Source organism: Amblyomma maculatum, chromosome 1 (assembly GCF_055883805.1).
Source record: "Amblyomma maculatum isolate TAMU_Amacu chromosome 1, ASM5588380v1, whole genome shotgun sequence".
NCBI lineage: Eukaryota > Metazoa > Arthropoda > Arachnida > Ixodida > Ixodidae > Amblyomma > Amblyomma maculatum.
Genome location: NC_139344.1, coordinates 85,644,724 through 85,659,882, shown reverse-complemented (window position 1 = coordinate 85,659,882; position 15,159 = coordinate 85,644,724). Strand labels below are relative to the sequence as shown.

Sequence of the window (15,159 nt, the reverse complement as noted above, 5' to 3'; positions counted from 1 at the left end):
CGAAAGCTCTCCTAAAATATGATCAAATTTTCTGGATGTAAAAAGCATCAAGCCGATGGTCATTATACGCTATTGCGGTCCAGGTATAGGTCACCTCCGTTAGAAGCCTCTCATGCGCACAAGTGTCCCAGGTATTCCGGTAACGGTAGCACTTTACAAGCTATGCTTCAACTATCTGCTCTTCTTCTCCTTTCTGCAGTAAACACCTTCCAGGTTCTTTCCGCTGCAACCACTTTCCGGTTGCGCATTACCCTGCAGTAATGCCAACCAATATACGAAGGCCTGGTCTGTATTCTGGGGGCGAAAGGGAAAATGCCAAGGAAATCAAGCTTAACCTAGGGAATTGCGCACCTAGCTTGCCAGTAACTTCCTTCTACATGTGGATCGTGTCGTTTCGCGGCCGTATGCTCGTATTCAGTGCATTTTTTTTTTTTGCTTTGTTTTACGTCGGAAAGCTTTGTCCGCTGAAACTGTGCTCGTTGTCATGGATAGACGAGCGTTAAGTGCGTCTTTGGAGATAGCTGGATATTTTGGTCCTCATTTCCTCACCGCAAGCGACGAAGCAACGCAGCGATCAGGCTTTGGGCCTAATTCACGCCGATAGGGGCGAGTGAGGGGTTATGAAATGAGAGAAGAGGAATATGCGCTCTTGTCCATTACCTATACCTCTCTGGTTACAACAAAAGCACTACACTTTCCTGGCAAGTAGTATCCGTGAAATATACGCTGGGTACTGAAGACAAACAGCCTGCCTTCACCAACGTCTACTCTCGGGCCTTGGCTGGCGTGGACCACGAACTCACTGAACCCAAGGCTTGGGGCCGCCAAGAAAATCGCGTGCCGCGGCGCAACGTTCGAGCCGACCGGCGAGTTTTTGAATAGGGGTTTTCCCGACGCAGCGGAGCGGGGCTTGCGTTTGTTGATTGCAGCGCCCAGACGGTAAATTGTGAAACGCGTTTAAATATATAAAAGCCAACAACGCTATTTTATTAATCAGAAACTGCTGTCATTGTAACAAAACTATTTTAAAAATGCCAGTCATATAAACTGTTTTCTTCAGAAAAGACGAAATTGGCCCGTCTTAACCAGTCCAGGCTGAGCCGGGAAACCTCATTTGAACCTTCCGCGCTTTTCGACGCCTGGTCCCCATGGCAACCAAACGAGGCGAACTCGCTAAGCCTAGCAGCTCGGTAAATCCGGAAGCAATCATAAAATATGGGGCGTTTTATCGCTTAAATTTGGTGGTGCGGGCATCATGAGACATAGCACAAACTTCGTTGGCCTTTCATTTACCGTGAACGCGTAACACCATGGAGCGGTAACGACGAATGTGTGCCGAGGCGAGCGGCCGCCGCTTGACCGGACGCCGCCATGTTCCCCCTATCCGGCGATAGGGTCTACGCTATTTCGCCGAGATAGGGTTATGGTGGTTAGCCACCATAATAGGGTGACCGTCGTCCGCTGACCCAAAAAACCCAAGGCACGCTTGGGTGAGGGACGCCCTCTATTACCCTATCCCCCTAGACGATAGGGTCACCCTATTCTAAAACTCGCTAATATTCGGATGCAAGAGTATGCACAGACTACTGAGGTGCGAATTGTGTTATGTGCAATTCCTTTGTAGCGTGCACTGAAGCTTAGAAATTCCTCTTGAGATATCGAACAATGCTGCGAAATGTAACTCTGTCAGCCGTGTTGATCCCTTCACTCTGCTAGATATTCTTTCCGGGGCATGAGCTGGGATACCCGAAACACGTGTATCTTGCGTTTCACCTGGGTGAAATACTGATGAATTTTGTCACTGCGATAATTAAAACGTCACTTATATATTTCTTTACATTTATTTGTTTAATTGTAGTCTGAGTAAAGCTAATGTTGAGCCCTCGCCAGGTTTCTTTATCTGGTTTGCAGGCACTTGTGTTCAATCTGTTCCTCTTTTGTTCGCCACATTTCTCCCAGTACGAATATCTGTGAAAGCAACATGCGCAGTGGCAATAACAAAAATGCTGTTTCTCGTTAACATAATCAATTATCACTCACATTATGCTGACCTGCGAAACGCTTCTACCTGCCTCCTAATGACGCTTGTCATGCAGCCAGTTAGTTGCAAAGCTTTATAAAAATGAGACAGACAGTGCCTAGTTATATCAGTTATGTGTAATGTCACAGCGTTGCGCAGGAGTAAGCATGAGCTGGTTCGTAACTTCAGATTTTGCTTTAAATGTCCCTGATATCTAGAGTTCGTTAGTGTAGACGACTGGAACAGGTTGTTCCTGAAGTGGGCAGTTGACCGCACCTACAGGGCAATGACTTTCGCGCAAACTTCATAGCCTTCCGCTTAAACTGTTTGTGTGCAGTTGGGTTTAAAAAGTTAACTTGCTTATTACATTTCATGGTAGATCAATTGTTGATGCATGTATTTGAGTTAGAAAGCCATATATCTTTATTTGGAATAAAGAAAATGCCGTTTACATTAACTTATGCTTGTATTTTGGGTGCTGTTGGTGATGGTCAACGTGTAGGTATACTTCGTTGCCAGATTTCTTTGTCTTGATTACGTTTACTTTCTTTGCATGCAGCATGATGGTGCGTTCTTATGAGTAATGATTCGAATACACTCATGTCTGGAAACCAGCGCCCTATTTTACCTTTTGTTGCTCCTCCTTCATTCGCGTCTTACCGCGCTGTTTCACCGTGAAGGATATCTTCACTTTGTGGTCGTCATTGTGATTCGCCTGGTAAAAATAAGACAGTAGCTTGACATTCAGCAACTTCATCGTGCTCAGCGTTTCGGGAAAAAATGTATGCCAGGTAGCCACGGGCACCTGAGAGCGACATCACTCATGTGCTGCATGTCGGCAGATCGAGCGTCGTTGCATTTTTTAATAGCCGTGGCAAGCAACCGTTAAGGCAAAAGCATTTAGCACGGAAAGGTGAAAAATAGCTGCAAATGTTCTTCCGATATACGATGCTTAAAGGGACACTAAAGAGAGAAAGGAAGTGGGTTTGCATCGATAGAATGCCAGTTCCTGATTACAAAATGACCACTCTTACTGAAAACAGAGCTGTTATAAGGTAGTAAAGAAGAATAACAGAAATACAGGTATCGCCACCACTGCCAAACGGCCGAGGCTCGCAACTACAAATCACGTGACGCGCTAGGGATCCCGGAGGCTCACAACTGCGAATTACGTTGCATGTTTGAATGCGGCAGTACGTTTTTTCTCAAACATGATAACACGCTTTTATCATACGTAAACGACGCCGAAAAGACAACGTAAACGTTGCAAGGCAAATACAAAAATATACTTGGAGGCGCCCCACTTCAGTTTTGGTTATGTTTCGGCTCAGGCATTTCGTGCGCACTCGGATAGTTTGTTTGAACCTGCAGCGCCTGAATTACGAGCTTGGAGCAGCAGATGCGCCTTGATGGTTCCCATTTGAGCATTCGGAGGCACGAGCGAGCGAAATCCGCTACCGCCGACACACTCCTTCGTTCACACTTCTGCGCCAACAAATCGCCGCCGCTGCCGCTTCGACTGCGACCTGATTGCTTGACTGCAGCTACGTACGCCACGAAAAGCATACATATGCTAAGTACCGAAGGAAAAACGCATTATCATTCAATTGTTCACTAAATCATGGCACATCTGACCAACATATACTGCGTCAACAAGACCTTCAACGTACTATTTGCAGGCGTCGTAAACAAAAGGGGCATACTTGCCGCTCATACCAAGGAGAGCGTCGATATATTGCGCTCGGCGCCCGGCGAAAAAAAGGGCCTCGGGTAAAAAGTAAAAACTAAAAATAACGAAGCACCAGAAATACATTACAAAAGGTTAAAAAAAATCGATTTGTAGAAAAAAAAAACTGCCAGAAGCGGTGAGACTCGAACTCGCTACTGCTGGGTCCGTAACGTTCGGCGCTAACCGCTCGGCTACGCCGCGCCTCAAGAAGCTTGGGAATATTTCTAGTTTTTATGTTATGGCCCCATTTACAATAAAGTGTTTCTGCTGCCGGTCTAAAAGTTACAACTTCTTGATCATCGGCGCATGCTGCCTGCTCTCACGTCTTGCAACTAATGTTCTGGATGCCTATGCGCACTATATTGTGCACTGGATCCATTTTAACATGTGGAATTTCACAGCGCTGGCAAATGTAGTGGCGCCGGCACTTCGGTCATGTTCTGCTATCGTGGACGTAATTTTCGCTGAACACGGAGCTGTAGCACAAACCTTGAAGGAAAAAAGTGCGACGAAGCTTCAAAACTGACAAGCGCAGCAGCGAGGACACTATTTTGCTGGTAACTAAATCTTATTTGTATGTAAACATGTCAGGAAGCGTTGCGATGACCGAGGGCTCGGTTTGTTTATACACAGTGCAAGAAGGAGCGCAAAAGCTTGAGAAACATGTAAAGTATTGTGCATTACAAGCGCTCTATGTTTTTTTTTCTTCCTTTATGGGCCCATCGCTCGGTAAATTACTCTCTTCATCGTTTTATTTATTTCGGCTGAGGCCGTCATTGCGAGTACGCTGTTGCCAAGTTGGCCCTTGAGGGATGCGACGCCGCGGGCCGCGCCGGCTCGCTAGTTATCACGGAGTCTCCGCTTACGTCATAGTGTGCGTCACTCAACTCCAACTACGTAGTTGGAGGCCACAGTTTGAATTCGACCGGCGGGAACAAGAAAAAACCTCAACTTCTTATCGCAATATCTCAGCAATTATTCGATTTTTTGCTGCCGGATATGCGGCGACAGTGTCACCAAATGTAGTTTATTAGATTTTCATACTATCTTTGGCTGTCTTTAGTGTCCCTTTAACTGCAAGTCTAATCGGTTGCTAGCTTTGGAGACGCAACTACGGCAACGGAGGCGCCGACTGCCTCTATTATAAGGCGAAAACCTTTGATGGCTCATACTGTCGGCGTTCGTTCGTCGGCCACACTATAGCTGTAAATCAAATGACGTCATCGCCCGAAACCAGTGTCAGCAGACAAATAAAAATGCGACGTCCACCGGAAATTGAACCTCGATCCCTCGCATCCCCCAGCCGAGCTCTTTAAATAACTACGCCACGCCCGGGATCGTGAAACGCACATCATAATTCTCGTTGTCTACCGTGAGGATGATAACAGCGGTGACAATGACGCTGCAATTAGTGATAATGACAATGATGTCGTTAGCAATGATGATGACGGCGCGTTTAGTTGATAATGATGAAAGCAAACGTGAGGCACTGTGTGCACCAGCAACGCCCTAGTCTTTTCGCATTACTGCACTGTAAATTCCACAGTGCTCTCAGAACTTTGCGTCATTTGTTTGGAGGGGAGGATATGAGCATGCCTCGTCTGTCTAGGTGGCATTGCCTGCATTCGCTATACGCCCTCCTCCGCCTCCTTCTTAATGGATAACGCCAGTTCCCTTTCTATCCCTTCAGTTTGCAGATTTCAGTTGTAATGCGCACGACTCAAACCGCACAGATGAGATTAAAAAATTGCTCATACTTTTGCACTGAACCTTCTACTTATTAGAAGCATGGCACACACTGCGCAGCGCAAGCGCTGAAAAAGGGACAAACAGAGTAAAGTAAAATTGAATCGGCAGTTTATTGGAAACCTGGGTTAATGTTCATTGCAGAGTACGAAACGGGAGAAGGCACGAGCTCTTTTCCCTCCAGAAGTGGTAACAATTAAAAGCATCTCGCATGCAAGCTATGACGGCAAGGCTTCTCGTGTTCCCCGTCATTTGAAGATTGCCCTGGAAAGCGGCCATCATGGTCACCATTGTCGCTGTCCACAGAACTAGTGGCCGGATCGGACGAAGGAGCGTAGAATCTCCCACAGACTGAATATAAGCAATTCGGCATCACTGCTCTCAGCACGACTATAAAGAGCCAAATAAAACAAACGTATATGAGTAGAATAAAGCCCCAGAAATCTAGTCCGGATACGTCGATCCAAGGCAGTCGAGAGCTTGCGTGCCATTTTCGGCAGCATGATGAAGCACGACCTAGGGGGCGTCGGCTGTTCTCGTTGTAGAGCGACAGCCTACTGCTTCCATTAGAGCTTTCGGTCGAAGTACTGCACGCGCTGTCGGCTACTACGACCTCGCACGTGCTGTCGCTCGCACTGTACTTAAGCCAGCGGTTAGCCAAAGAGTAATCACAGTTTCCTCTTCTATCGTTTGCAAGATGCGACTTATGCGATGCAGTAGTAGCACGTGCCGCGGCTGGGACATAATGTATCGTCATAACAGAGCCGTACCGTTTGGCGACAATATTCTTGAGGTGCCCCGAGAACTCGGCCGCTAAGACGTTCGTCTGAATCGGCGACGCTGTGCAGGAGCGCAGTGAGGGGACGGTGGTTACATTTTCAGCGTTGTCATTGGCTGGCGAATTGTCGCTGTTGGGAGGGCGTGTCTCGCCTTGTCTTCGCATGCCGTCGTCTAAGTAATGCGACACTGGCGGTGAATCCGGTCCAGGCTGGTTGTTAGGCTCCGGGCTGCATACAGGAGTCGCTGCTGTACAAGAGACGGCGTCAGTCATGTCCACCGCAACCGGCCACGATTCTCCGACCAGTTCTATGGGCCAACGTGAACAAGTTTGGCCTCGGCGCTTGAAGTTTTTCTCATGCGGCTGCTGGCCCGCGTTGCAGACGTCGGAGTCATTCTTTTCTTCGCTTGTGGAATGCATGTGGCTGCGGGAAGCTGATTTGTCTGCAAGGAACGGTCGGAAGGAGAACAGTGATCAACGACAGTAGCGAGCGATTTTTGTCGCGCACAAAAATAGAACCCCATCAGCAAGTGCACCCACGCGAGAACAAGAGCTCCTGCAACCTGCCCAACGGTTGCGTAAGCGAGCATGTAGCATCAGTAACGTACCTTTCAAATGTTGTTCAAGGGGAGGCCGAGGACGACTTGGCCAGTGTCTGCTGAAACTATGCGAGTACATAGAGCCCTGATCTGTTGCGGACGTGCGTTGAAATACTGTAAAGCAAGCCGTTACAGTCACGGGTGTATTGGAATTTTTCGGTGCTTTTATCTCTTGGATAACTTATCGAGGCCGCACTCCTCCTTTCTGATTGCATCGAAACGCGTTGTAACACGTAGGCGAATACTTTAGAAGCCATTTTGTATACAGTTCGAGCTGCCTTATCATTCCAAGTTCAATTTGACTTCCAAGTTCAATTTGTGCCTTCTCATGGCATGCATTGCTCATGCGGATGATTCGGCACGTATAGTTCTTATGCTTTAGACATGTAAATATCGCTCTCCAGATACGCGTTTCCTGTCTGCAATCTTACGTAGAATGAGCACAAAATGCAACGCAGTCCGTTTAATGAAGCAGCGTGCTGTGTCAAACGTCTTGTCAGAAAATGGCTAATAACAACCAATACTTTTCCTTGGCCGCATGCAAAAATTCTGCTTCCATTCGTGTGCTCTGAGAGCTTCATTTTTTTTTTTTTTTTCCAGAGCGATGAGTTAGGGCATAACCACTGAAGGCTCGTTTCAGTCGGCTGTCCGCGTATTCTGTCCACGGACATCAATGTTTCCTTTTGTAACCATCTATGTTCTGCTCTTTGGCGTACACGCTTTCCAATGACTTTTGTCTTCGGTACTAATAACTCAGCATCAAGCGTTTGTCATTTAATTACTTTTAATCCAATCTTGTATTGGCAAAAGAAGGCTAAGATGAATATATATAAGAAGATTTTCATAGTATAGTAAATTTCAGTGTATATCACATGCAGACAAAAGCCCAGTAGTCATCAATAGATAACCCAGTGGGTTTGGAAGTCCACCAAATTCATATCAAACGTCATCACACCGCCATATTTGAAAAAGTATTCAGGTAGAGCAAAGCAAACAATCTCTTTTTCTTTTTTAGGAAAATATTACTTAAAAGTATGGTGCAGATTTTTTAAGCACAGCATATATTTTAAACTTTATGTCGTGAATTCTTACGTCGGTTAAAAAGTGCTGATCACAGTGCTTGTATGCTAAAGTATTCCAACCACTACAGAACATAACAGAATTGCAATTTCCAAATAAGTTAGAAACAGTAGTAGCATACTATTTATTTCTTGGAATTATTCAAATCACGGTCCGACGAGCCTCTAGATAGTCGAAACTCATTGCAGTGAACCACGGACTGGGTGATATAGGTGGCCGAGTATGAATACCGGTGTCTTTAATCCTAGGATCCTAGCGTTCTCCCTCGAAATTTTCGCCCTGGGATAGTGCCAGCTGGTACTCTTTCTAGTGGCAGAAATTTTGTACGCCCGGGGATCGTGAAGATGCAAGCTTGTCGAACCACGTGCAGAGCCACTACGGATTTCGCATTTTCGTGGTAGTACCTTTTGCTGCATAGAGGGGCCGCATTCCCATTTAGCTAGGTTTCGTGGTTCAAAAATATGGAAGCCTTACCCGTCAGACGATCTCCCTGAAGCAACACTAGCAGATACTCTCTCTTCAAGCATAAGAAGCTTGATGAAGACATACATCGAGGTGCCACCAGCTGGTAGCACCACAGTGCGACAAAAAAAAAAAAAAAAAAAACAACGAGCAGGTTGACATCATATTCTGCATAAAAAGCGTCGTGTCCTGGCTACGGCCTAACCACATTCTACGTAAGATAAGCTCACTTCGGTCAGCACATTGTTGTGCCAAATGTCTGAGGGTGCGGCCAAAGACAGCGCGAAATGTCCCTCTGTAGTTGCATGCCATACGCGTGGCGGTGATCCCTCTGCACGAGGGGCACACGATGCCCTGCTTGACGCGGCGGGGCCCGCGCCTAGAGGCAGCGCAGCGCGCGGCTCGTGAAAACCTTGATGTCGCGCGCATTGAGAAGGCGGATCAGTACAACAAAGGTCGTCGTCACATCGTTTTCAGCACGGGCAACTTGGTACTGAAAAGAACGCACCCGCTTAATGCTGAAACAGTGTGAAGTATAGTGCCAATAATTCAGTGTACACAGTTGCGGAATGTTTCATTCAAAGAACTTCAGGCTAGTACAGCAGTTTCTCAAGAATATCTGCTCAAATCCTAGAGATTTGAGCAGATTTGAACACTGCATGATACCTCTTCCAGCTAAATAAATATTTATTGAGTAAATTACACAGAGATGTATGCTATCAAGTGAGTGTTGAAAGACAACTGAGGCACTGTCAGCCACATTGCGTTCTTCTTTTCTACACTACGACTGCTCGGAATCTTCGCTAGTTTTCCTGCTTGGCGCAGTCAAACGACGTTCAGCATCTCTCTGTCGCCGTGTAGCAGGGCGAGTCTCCCCGCTCTTCCGATGTTTCAACAGCTTCTTGAGCCCTACTCTCGCGTTTAAGCGCTGCCTCTCAGTCAAATTCTAAGCCGCCACTTCAGCATCGTCTTCCATAGCAAATGCCTCCTACATTCCTCTCAGAGCGCTCCTATATATATACCGACAGAGTTTAGAATTTGGCGCGGAAGCCATCTGTGAAGTCTGCCATCGACTGGAAGGCCGGCTGGCAGCGTCTTCATCGCGCCGCGCTCTCAACAAATGCTACGAGAATGACCTGCGCTAGCACTACGTCATCTGAGGAACCCAGTGTCCGTGTAGCCGGAAAAGGAAGGGACATCTACATTTATCCACGGACGCGAGACTGTCGCCGCAGCTCGGCTTGCTTGGCGCTAGCCAACGAACCGAGCTGACTGGTTAACACCGACATTTTGATTATCTGCCTCATCAGGGCGGCTGCATCGATAACCTGCGCAGGCTCTACCGCGTTCCTTACCTCACTTCCGGACGCACTGGCGTGTCCGAAGCGGCGGCCCTATCTGGTACATCCCTTCTCGGCGGTATTCCCGCTCAACAACTAAGGCCGGCCGGAAGGGGCAGAACAACTGGTCGCGCACGACTACCACCTAGCCCGCGTCAGGAGGCTAGTCACAAAGGCTAATCGCAGCGACAACAGTTTAAAACTAACATACGCACGCATGCCTATCCACAGAAAAAAATACGAACTTACATCTGAATCTGCAAATATACAAACAAAACATAACTTTAATAAACGATGCTATTCCCACTATTACACTGCATTCCGGCTGTTAACCCTAAACTCAAAATGGCGTCGCGCCTATCGAACAAAGGACGACCACCTTGAGCCTGGCCGTGCGTTCCCTGGTCGGCCGAGAAATCGTCCACGTGGGTGCTAATCAAGCCCCAGTTGGGCGCCATTTGTGGGCGATCCCTCTGCCCGAGGGGTACACGAACTGACTCGAGGCGGATCGTGTAAACACAGTGGTTTATTACTCACATTTCCGGAGATCAGGCGTGCCGTGATCGGGTGCCAGCAGCAGGAGCACCCGCTCTGAAGTATGTCGGCGAGGAAGGGAGAGGCGACGGCGTGCGCTCACCAGGACCGGTTATCCCAGCACGAGCGAGGAGAGGAGAAGGGTAAAGGATGTCGCATCGGTAGCCACGAGAAAAGTATTCCCTTCAAATGTGGCTGGAAAGGTCCCCACACGCGCCATTTCGGCCTCGACTTTTCGGAAGCAGTGTGCTTTCGATTTCGTTCCATACTTGCTCAACAAAGAGCCCCTTCACTTTTTTTTTTAATCTTTTGAGCCCCCGCAGGGGGCACCTGCTAAAGCAGGTGTTTGTGTGTTTTGTGCGACACCACGGACCCCGAGCACCCACGTTTAGCCGTGCGTGGCATCGTCGTGTCTGGGGAAAAGGGGATCCTGGTGGTTGAGCCAATGCGCCTGTCAGCCCAATAAAAATATAATTCCAGTGCGAGTACGCCTGTCTTCTCTGTTGGTGTTTACGGCCTTGTCACCACTACGTGACAATATGTCTGTCAATCAACAGACGCCTCCGTCTGGCTTGCAGAGTTACACGTTTAACGTGCTGCTTCTTATAGGTGTGACAAAGCCAAGCTATGCTGAAAAGCTTGGCTGAAAGCAAACTGCGAGCCTTTTTATGTGGTATGCGCCTCATCCCGAGAGAAAAGGCGTTTATTCGGCGGTACTCATGCCGCTCGAGGCTCAGGGACGTGTACCACACCTCCTTAGTGCCATACGCGAGCCAATGACGCGCAAGGCGCTGCAATCCGACCGCGGTGTCAAGTTGCGAGGTAGCTGGCACAATTGTTTTCGTACGCTTTGAATGGGTCAAAGGTCTCGTTTGTGATGCCTTGTCATGGGCTGGCCCTTCTTCGGCGTTAATTGGGGGCGTATGCTTCTGCAGCGCCGGCGTTTCAGTAGCGTTGCTCACAGCACCTTGCTCGTAGCTCGTAGATTTTTGCACGCCTACAGCGGCGCAGTCGCGTCCCTAACGAATTCAGCAGACGTACTACTGGCCGCTCGCGCGATTATTTTTACAGTATACAGTACCTGCACACTTGCTACGAGTGGAGCTAACTTGTTTACCACCATATTTTATAAAGTGTATGAAGCTCTCCCCTGTCCTTTCTCGCTATCGTTGCCTGTGAACCTCTCACTGTCCTCTTTCTGTTTCCTTTCATTTCCGCAATGACTACAGTTTGGGTGTTAAAGATATTAAGCGGCAGATTTTTTTTTTTTTTTTTTTTTTTTTTTTTTTTGCTGCGGCCGGCAGCAACACAAGTTACATTGTTTGTTTTTTAATAAGCCACTCCCGCCGCCACCGTCGAAGGCTGCCGTTGTAGCACCTTGCACGCAGTGAGCCATTCCTATGTCCGTCTAGCACCGGCAGTCGGATGTAGAATACCTACACTCAGTTCAAGCTGCAGGTCAAGCTGTCTCACAAATTTTAGCTTCTTGTTGTACTGGCCATCGTTGAATGTTAGAGCGCGTTTATTCGCTCTGAAATCCAAAGCATGTAATTGTAGTAATAGACGAAATACCGCTCAAATGTTACGGCTATTCGCAAGGAGTTTGCGAATGACGGTTGCAGGGGAAGTCTTTGGATCGCTGAGACCGGCAGCTACAGTCGGTAGCAGTAGGATTTTGAAGCGACGTTTAAGACATTTCAAACCGCTAGAATATGTCAATATCGTCGCAAACGGGATTATTTATGGCCAACAAAAAGGATGAGCGGAATAAGTGGGAATATCTAGCACCTGGGACAACTGTGAGACATTACAAGATAATGTTATGCGCATGCTAATGGTGGACAGGAATGGTCTAAGCTTCCAATGCGGGGAAATTTTTTTTTTTTTCTGCGCTCGCACGAGGTGGTAAATGTTCAGCAATTGTGAGGAACATAGGGTATACTGTATGATAAATTTATGAACGTGTTGATTGGAATAGTGCAACCTTTCGACTCGTAGAAAAATTTTGCTGCTTAGCTCTTTGTCGTGCACTTACAACGAGTAGTGTAAGTAAAATGAAGTGAAATTGAATCGCAGTTTATTGCAATCCTGATTTGGTGTTCCGCAGAGTATCAAGCAAGGAAGGGACGAATCAATTTCCGCTTCGAAGCGGTCACAATTAAGAAGGTGTACCACACGCAAACATTGAACCCAGAGTTTCTCGTCTTCTAATTCGCAAGTGTTCAGTCATTCATGAGGGCGATTTCGCGGGAGAATGGTTTTCATGGCCAGCGTCGACCTTGTCCGGTAAACGGGTGTTCGACTTGGGAGAAGGAGCATCGAACCTCCTGCCGACGGAATAAAAACACTTCAGTAAATCTGCTAGACCCCCTAACAAGATACAAATGAAACAGGCGTATGCCACTGGAAGAAAGCCCTTGTCGATATCATGACGGCCTGTCTCGTCTTGTCCTCGCACGCTGTCCAAGCTACGGGATGTTAGCCATGAGTCCGATCCAGTCTGGCTGTCGTAATCATATTCCGGGCTGCTTTCAGGCGCCGGCGAGGAACTCGATTTGGTCTCAGGGGTGTACACCGCAACCGACCGTGATTTTCTGAAGCGTTTTGAGGGCCAACGTAAACAGGTAGGGTGTCGACGACGACGCAGCTCTTCTCGGCACTTCATGTTGCTCGCATGCAGCTGCTGGTCAGCGTTGGAGCCGTCGGAGTCACTCTCTTCGTCACTTGTGTAATGCATGTGGCTACGGGAAACCGCTTTGTCTGTAGAGAAGAACGGTCGGAAAGATAATTGTGATCAACAACAGTAGCAGGCAATCCTTCTCGTGTACAAAAAAAAAAGGACCACAGCTGCAAGTGCAATCACGCGAGAAGAGGAGCTACCGCAATCTCCACACCGGCTCCGCAGGCAATTATGTAGCTTCAATAACGAACCTTTCAAATGCTGCTTGAGTGGAGGGCCCGGGCTGCTTACAGGCGCCGGCGATGTATTCGATTTGGTCTCAGGGGTGTACACCGCAACCGACCGTGATTCTCTGAAGCGTTTTGAGGGCCAACGTAAACAGGTAGGGTGTCGACGACCACGCAGGTCTCGGCACTTGAAGTTGCTCGCATGCGGCTGCTGGCCAGCATTGGAGCCGTCGGAGTCACTGTCTTCGTCGCTTGTGTAATGCATGTGGCTGCGGGAAACTGCTTTGTCTGTAAAGAAGAACGGTCGGAAAGAGAACTGTGATCAACGACAGTAGCAGGCAATTCTTCTCGTATACAAAAAAAGGACACCAGCTGCAAGTGCAATCACGTGAGAAGAGGAGCTATCGCAATCTGCACAGCGGCTCCGCAGGCAATTATGTAGCTTCAATAACGAACCTTTCAAATGCTGCTTGAGTGGAGGGCTACCCAAGGTGTATCGGTGTCTGCTGAAACGGTGCGATAGCGTGCAGTCTTGCTCTTCTAGAGACGCGCGTTCAAGTACTGCAAAGCAAGCGGTTGCATTTAAGAGTGTACTGTAAGTTTCCGGTGCCTTTATATCTCGGATAACTTATCGCGGCTCCACTCCTTGCTACGTTGTACAACGATATGATTTGTGACGCGTTTGTGCGTTTGTACCTAAGTGCTAACAGTGCTTTAAAAATACCGCATGTGCAGTTATTGATATGCTATCGTATTTCGTTCCTTAATTCTTATAATAGTGTGTCTCTGGAAGCAGCTTGCTGTGACAAACGCCTTGAAGCCGGGAAATAGCTGACAACTTCAGGCACTTTTTTTTTTATTTATAGTACGTAAAATTTGCTACGCATTTGTGTGTAGTTATCTCGTATTACGCAGTTGCTACGTGGACCGCGCTTTTGCCTACTTCTCTGGTAAACTTGAGCAAGAACGTGAAACCACATCCCGCAGTACTAAGTCGATTGTTGAAAGCGTGAATCACGAATATCGGATATTCTTATGTGTTAACAAATTTTATTGCGCAATCCAAAGCACGTATTCCTTATAGCAATGAAACGACTCGGACCATAATCATCGAAGGCTTGTTTAGAGCGACTGCCCGCATACGCTGCATATGTTGTTCTAGGTCGTCAATGTTTCAATCTATAAGAAGCTCGTGAAAAACTTGTTGCCATGAAGTTTTTGAGTAGTCATAAAACATTAATATGTTGTATAGGGGCATGCCACCCGAGGGTCGGACCGGTGGTATACGGCTCGTTGGGTTAATGCACACAAAATTGCTAGTCGAGCTTTAAAATGCGTGAGGGAGTCGTATCGACGACTTCTGGTCGCTGAAACCGTAACGGTGATGTAACTTCAGGGGGCTGTGGAGATAAATTTTTAAATTGGTTTAGAGGAAAGGAAAGGCGCAATTATATTTCGCACTTCTCGGTGGACATCTGAACCGGGCCGTAAGGGAAAGGAGAGAGGTGGGAGTCGAAGAAGAGAGAAAGAGGTGCCGTAGTGCAGAGGTCCGGAACGACATCGACAATCTTTAACGTGCACTTACATCGCACAGCACACGGACGCCTTTGCCTTCCGCCTCCATCGAAACTGGACTGCCGCGGTCGCGATCGAACCCGTGTACTCCGGTTCAGTATCCGAGCGGCTTCACCACTGAACAGCTTACGCTCTTGCATTTCAACCCCTTGCGGCGGTGGCTGCATTTTTTTTTTTCGCTCACTACGTCATCGCCGGATTTTCTGGCGACCAGACCTTTTACGCAGTCGCCTTTCACAAGATTTGAACTACAAGCCAATGATGCCGCACCCGTGTGCGTTTACCGCTACAGCCCGTCGAGCGCTGGATTCAGCTTCACTATTTTACGCCGTAGCCTACACAGCTCGTTCGGTAGAAAAGACGTCGTTCTTGTAGTAGGCATCGCACGC

At 47.8% G+C, this 15,159-nt stretch overlaps 2 long non-coding RNA genes across 2 annotated transcripts; both read right to left on the bottom strand.

Annotated features, from left to right (window-relative positions):
- Nucleotides 1-5,588: 5,588 nt before the first annotated feature.
- Nucleotides 5,589-7,138, bottom strand: LOC146203012 (uncharacterized). Its single transcript, XR_014703809.1, has 2 exons — nt 6,882-7,138; nt 5,589-6,716 (listed from the first exon to the last, which is right to left on the bottom strand). It is a non-coding gene; the product is annotated as an uncharacterized LOC146203012 (long non-coding RNA).
- A 5,075-nt stretch (nt 7,139-12,213) lies between these two features.
- LOC146203011 (uncharacterized) lies at nt 12,214-13,796 on the bottom strand. The gene is made up of 3 exons (XR_014702330.1): nt 13,652-13,796; nt 13,220-13,483; nt 12,214-13,048 (listed from the first exon to the last, which is right to left on the bottom strand). It is a non-coding gene; the product is annotated as an uncharacterized LOC146203011 (long non-coding RNA).
- Between the last annotated feature and the right edge of the window lie 1,363 nt (nt 13,797-15,159).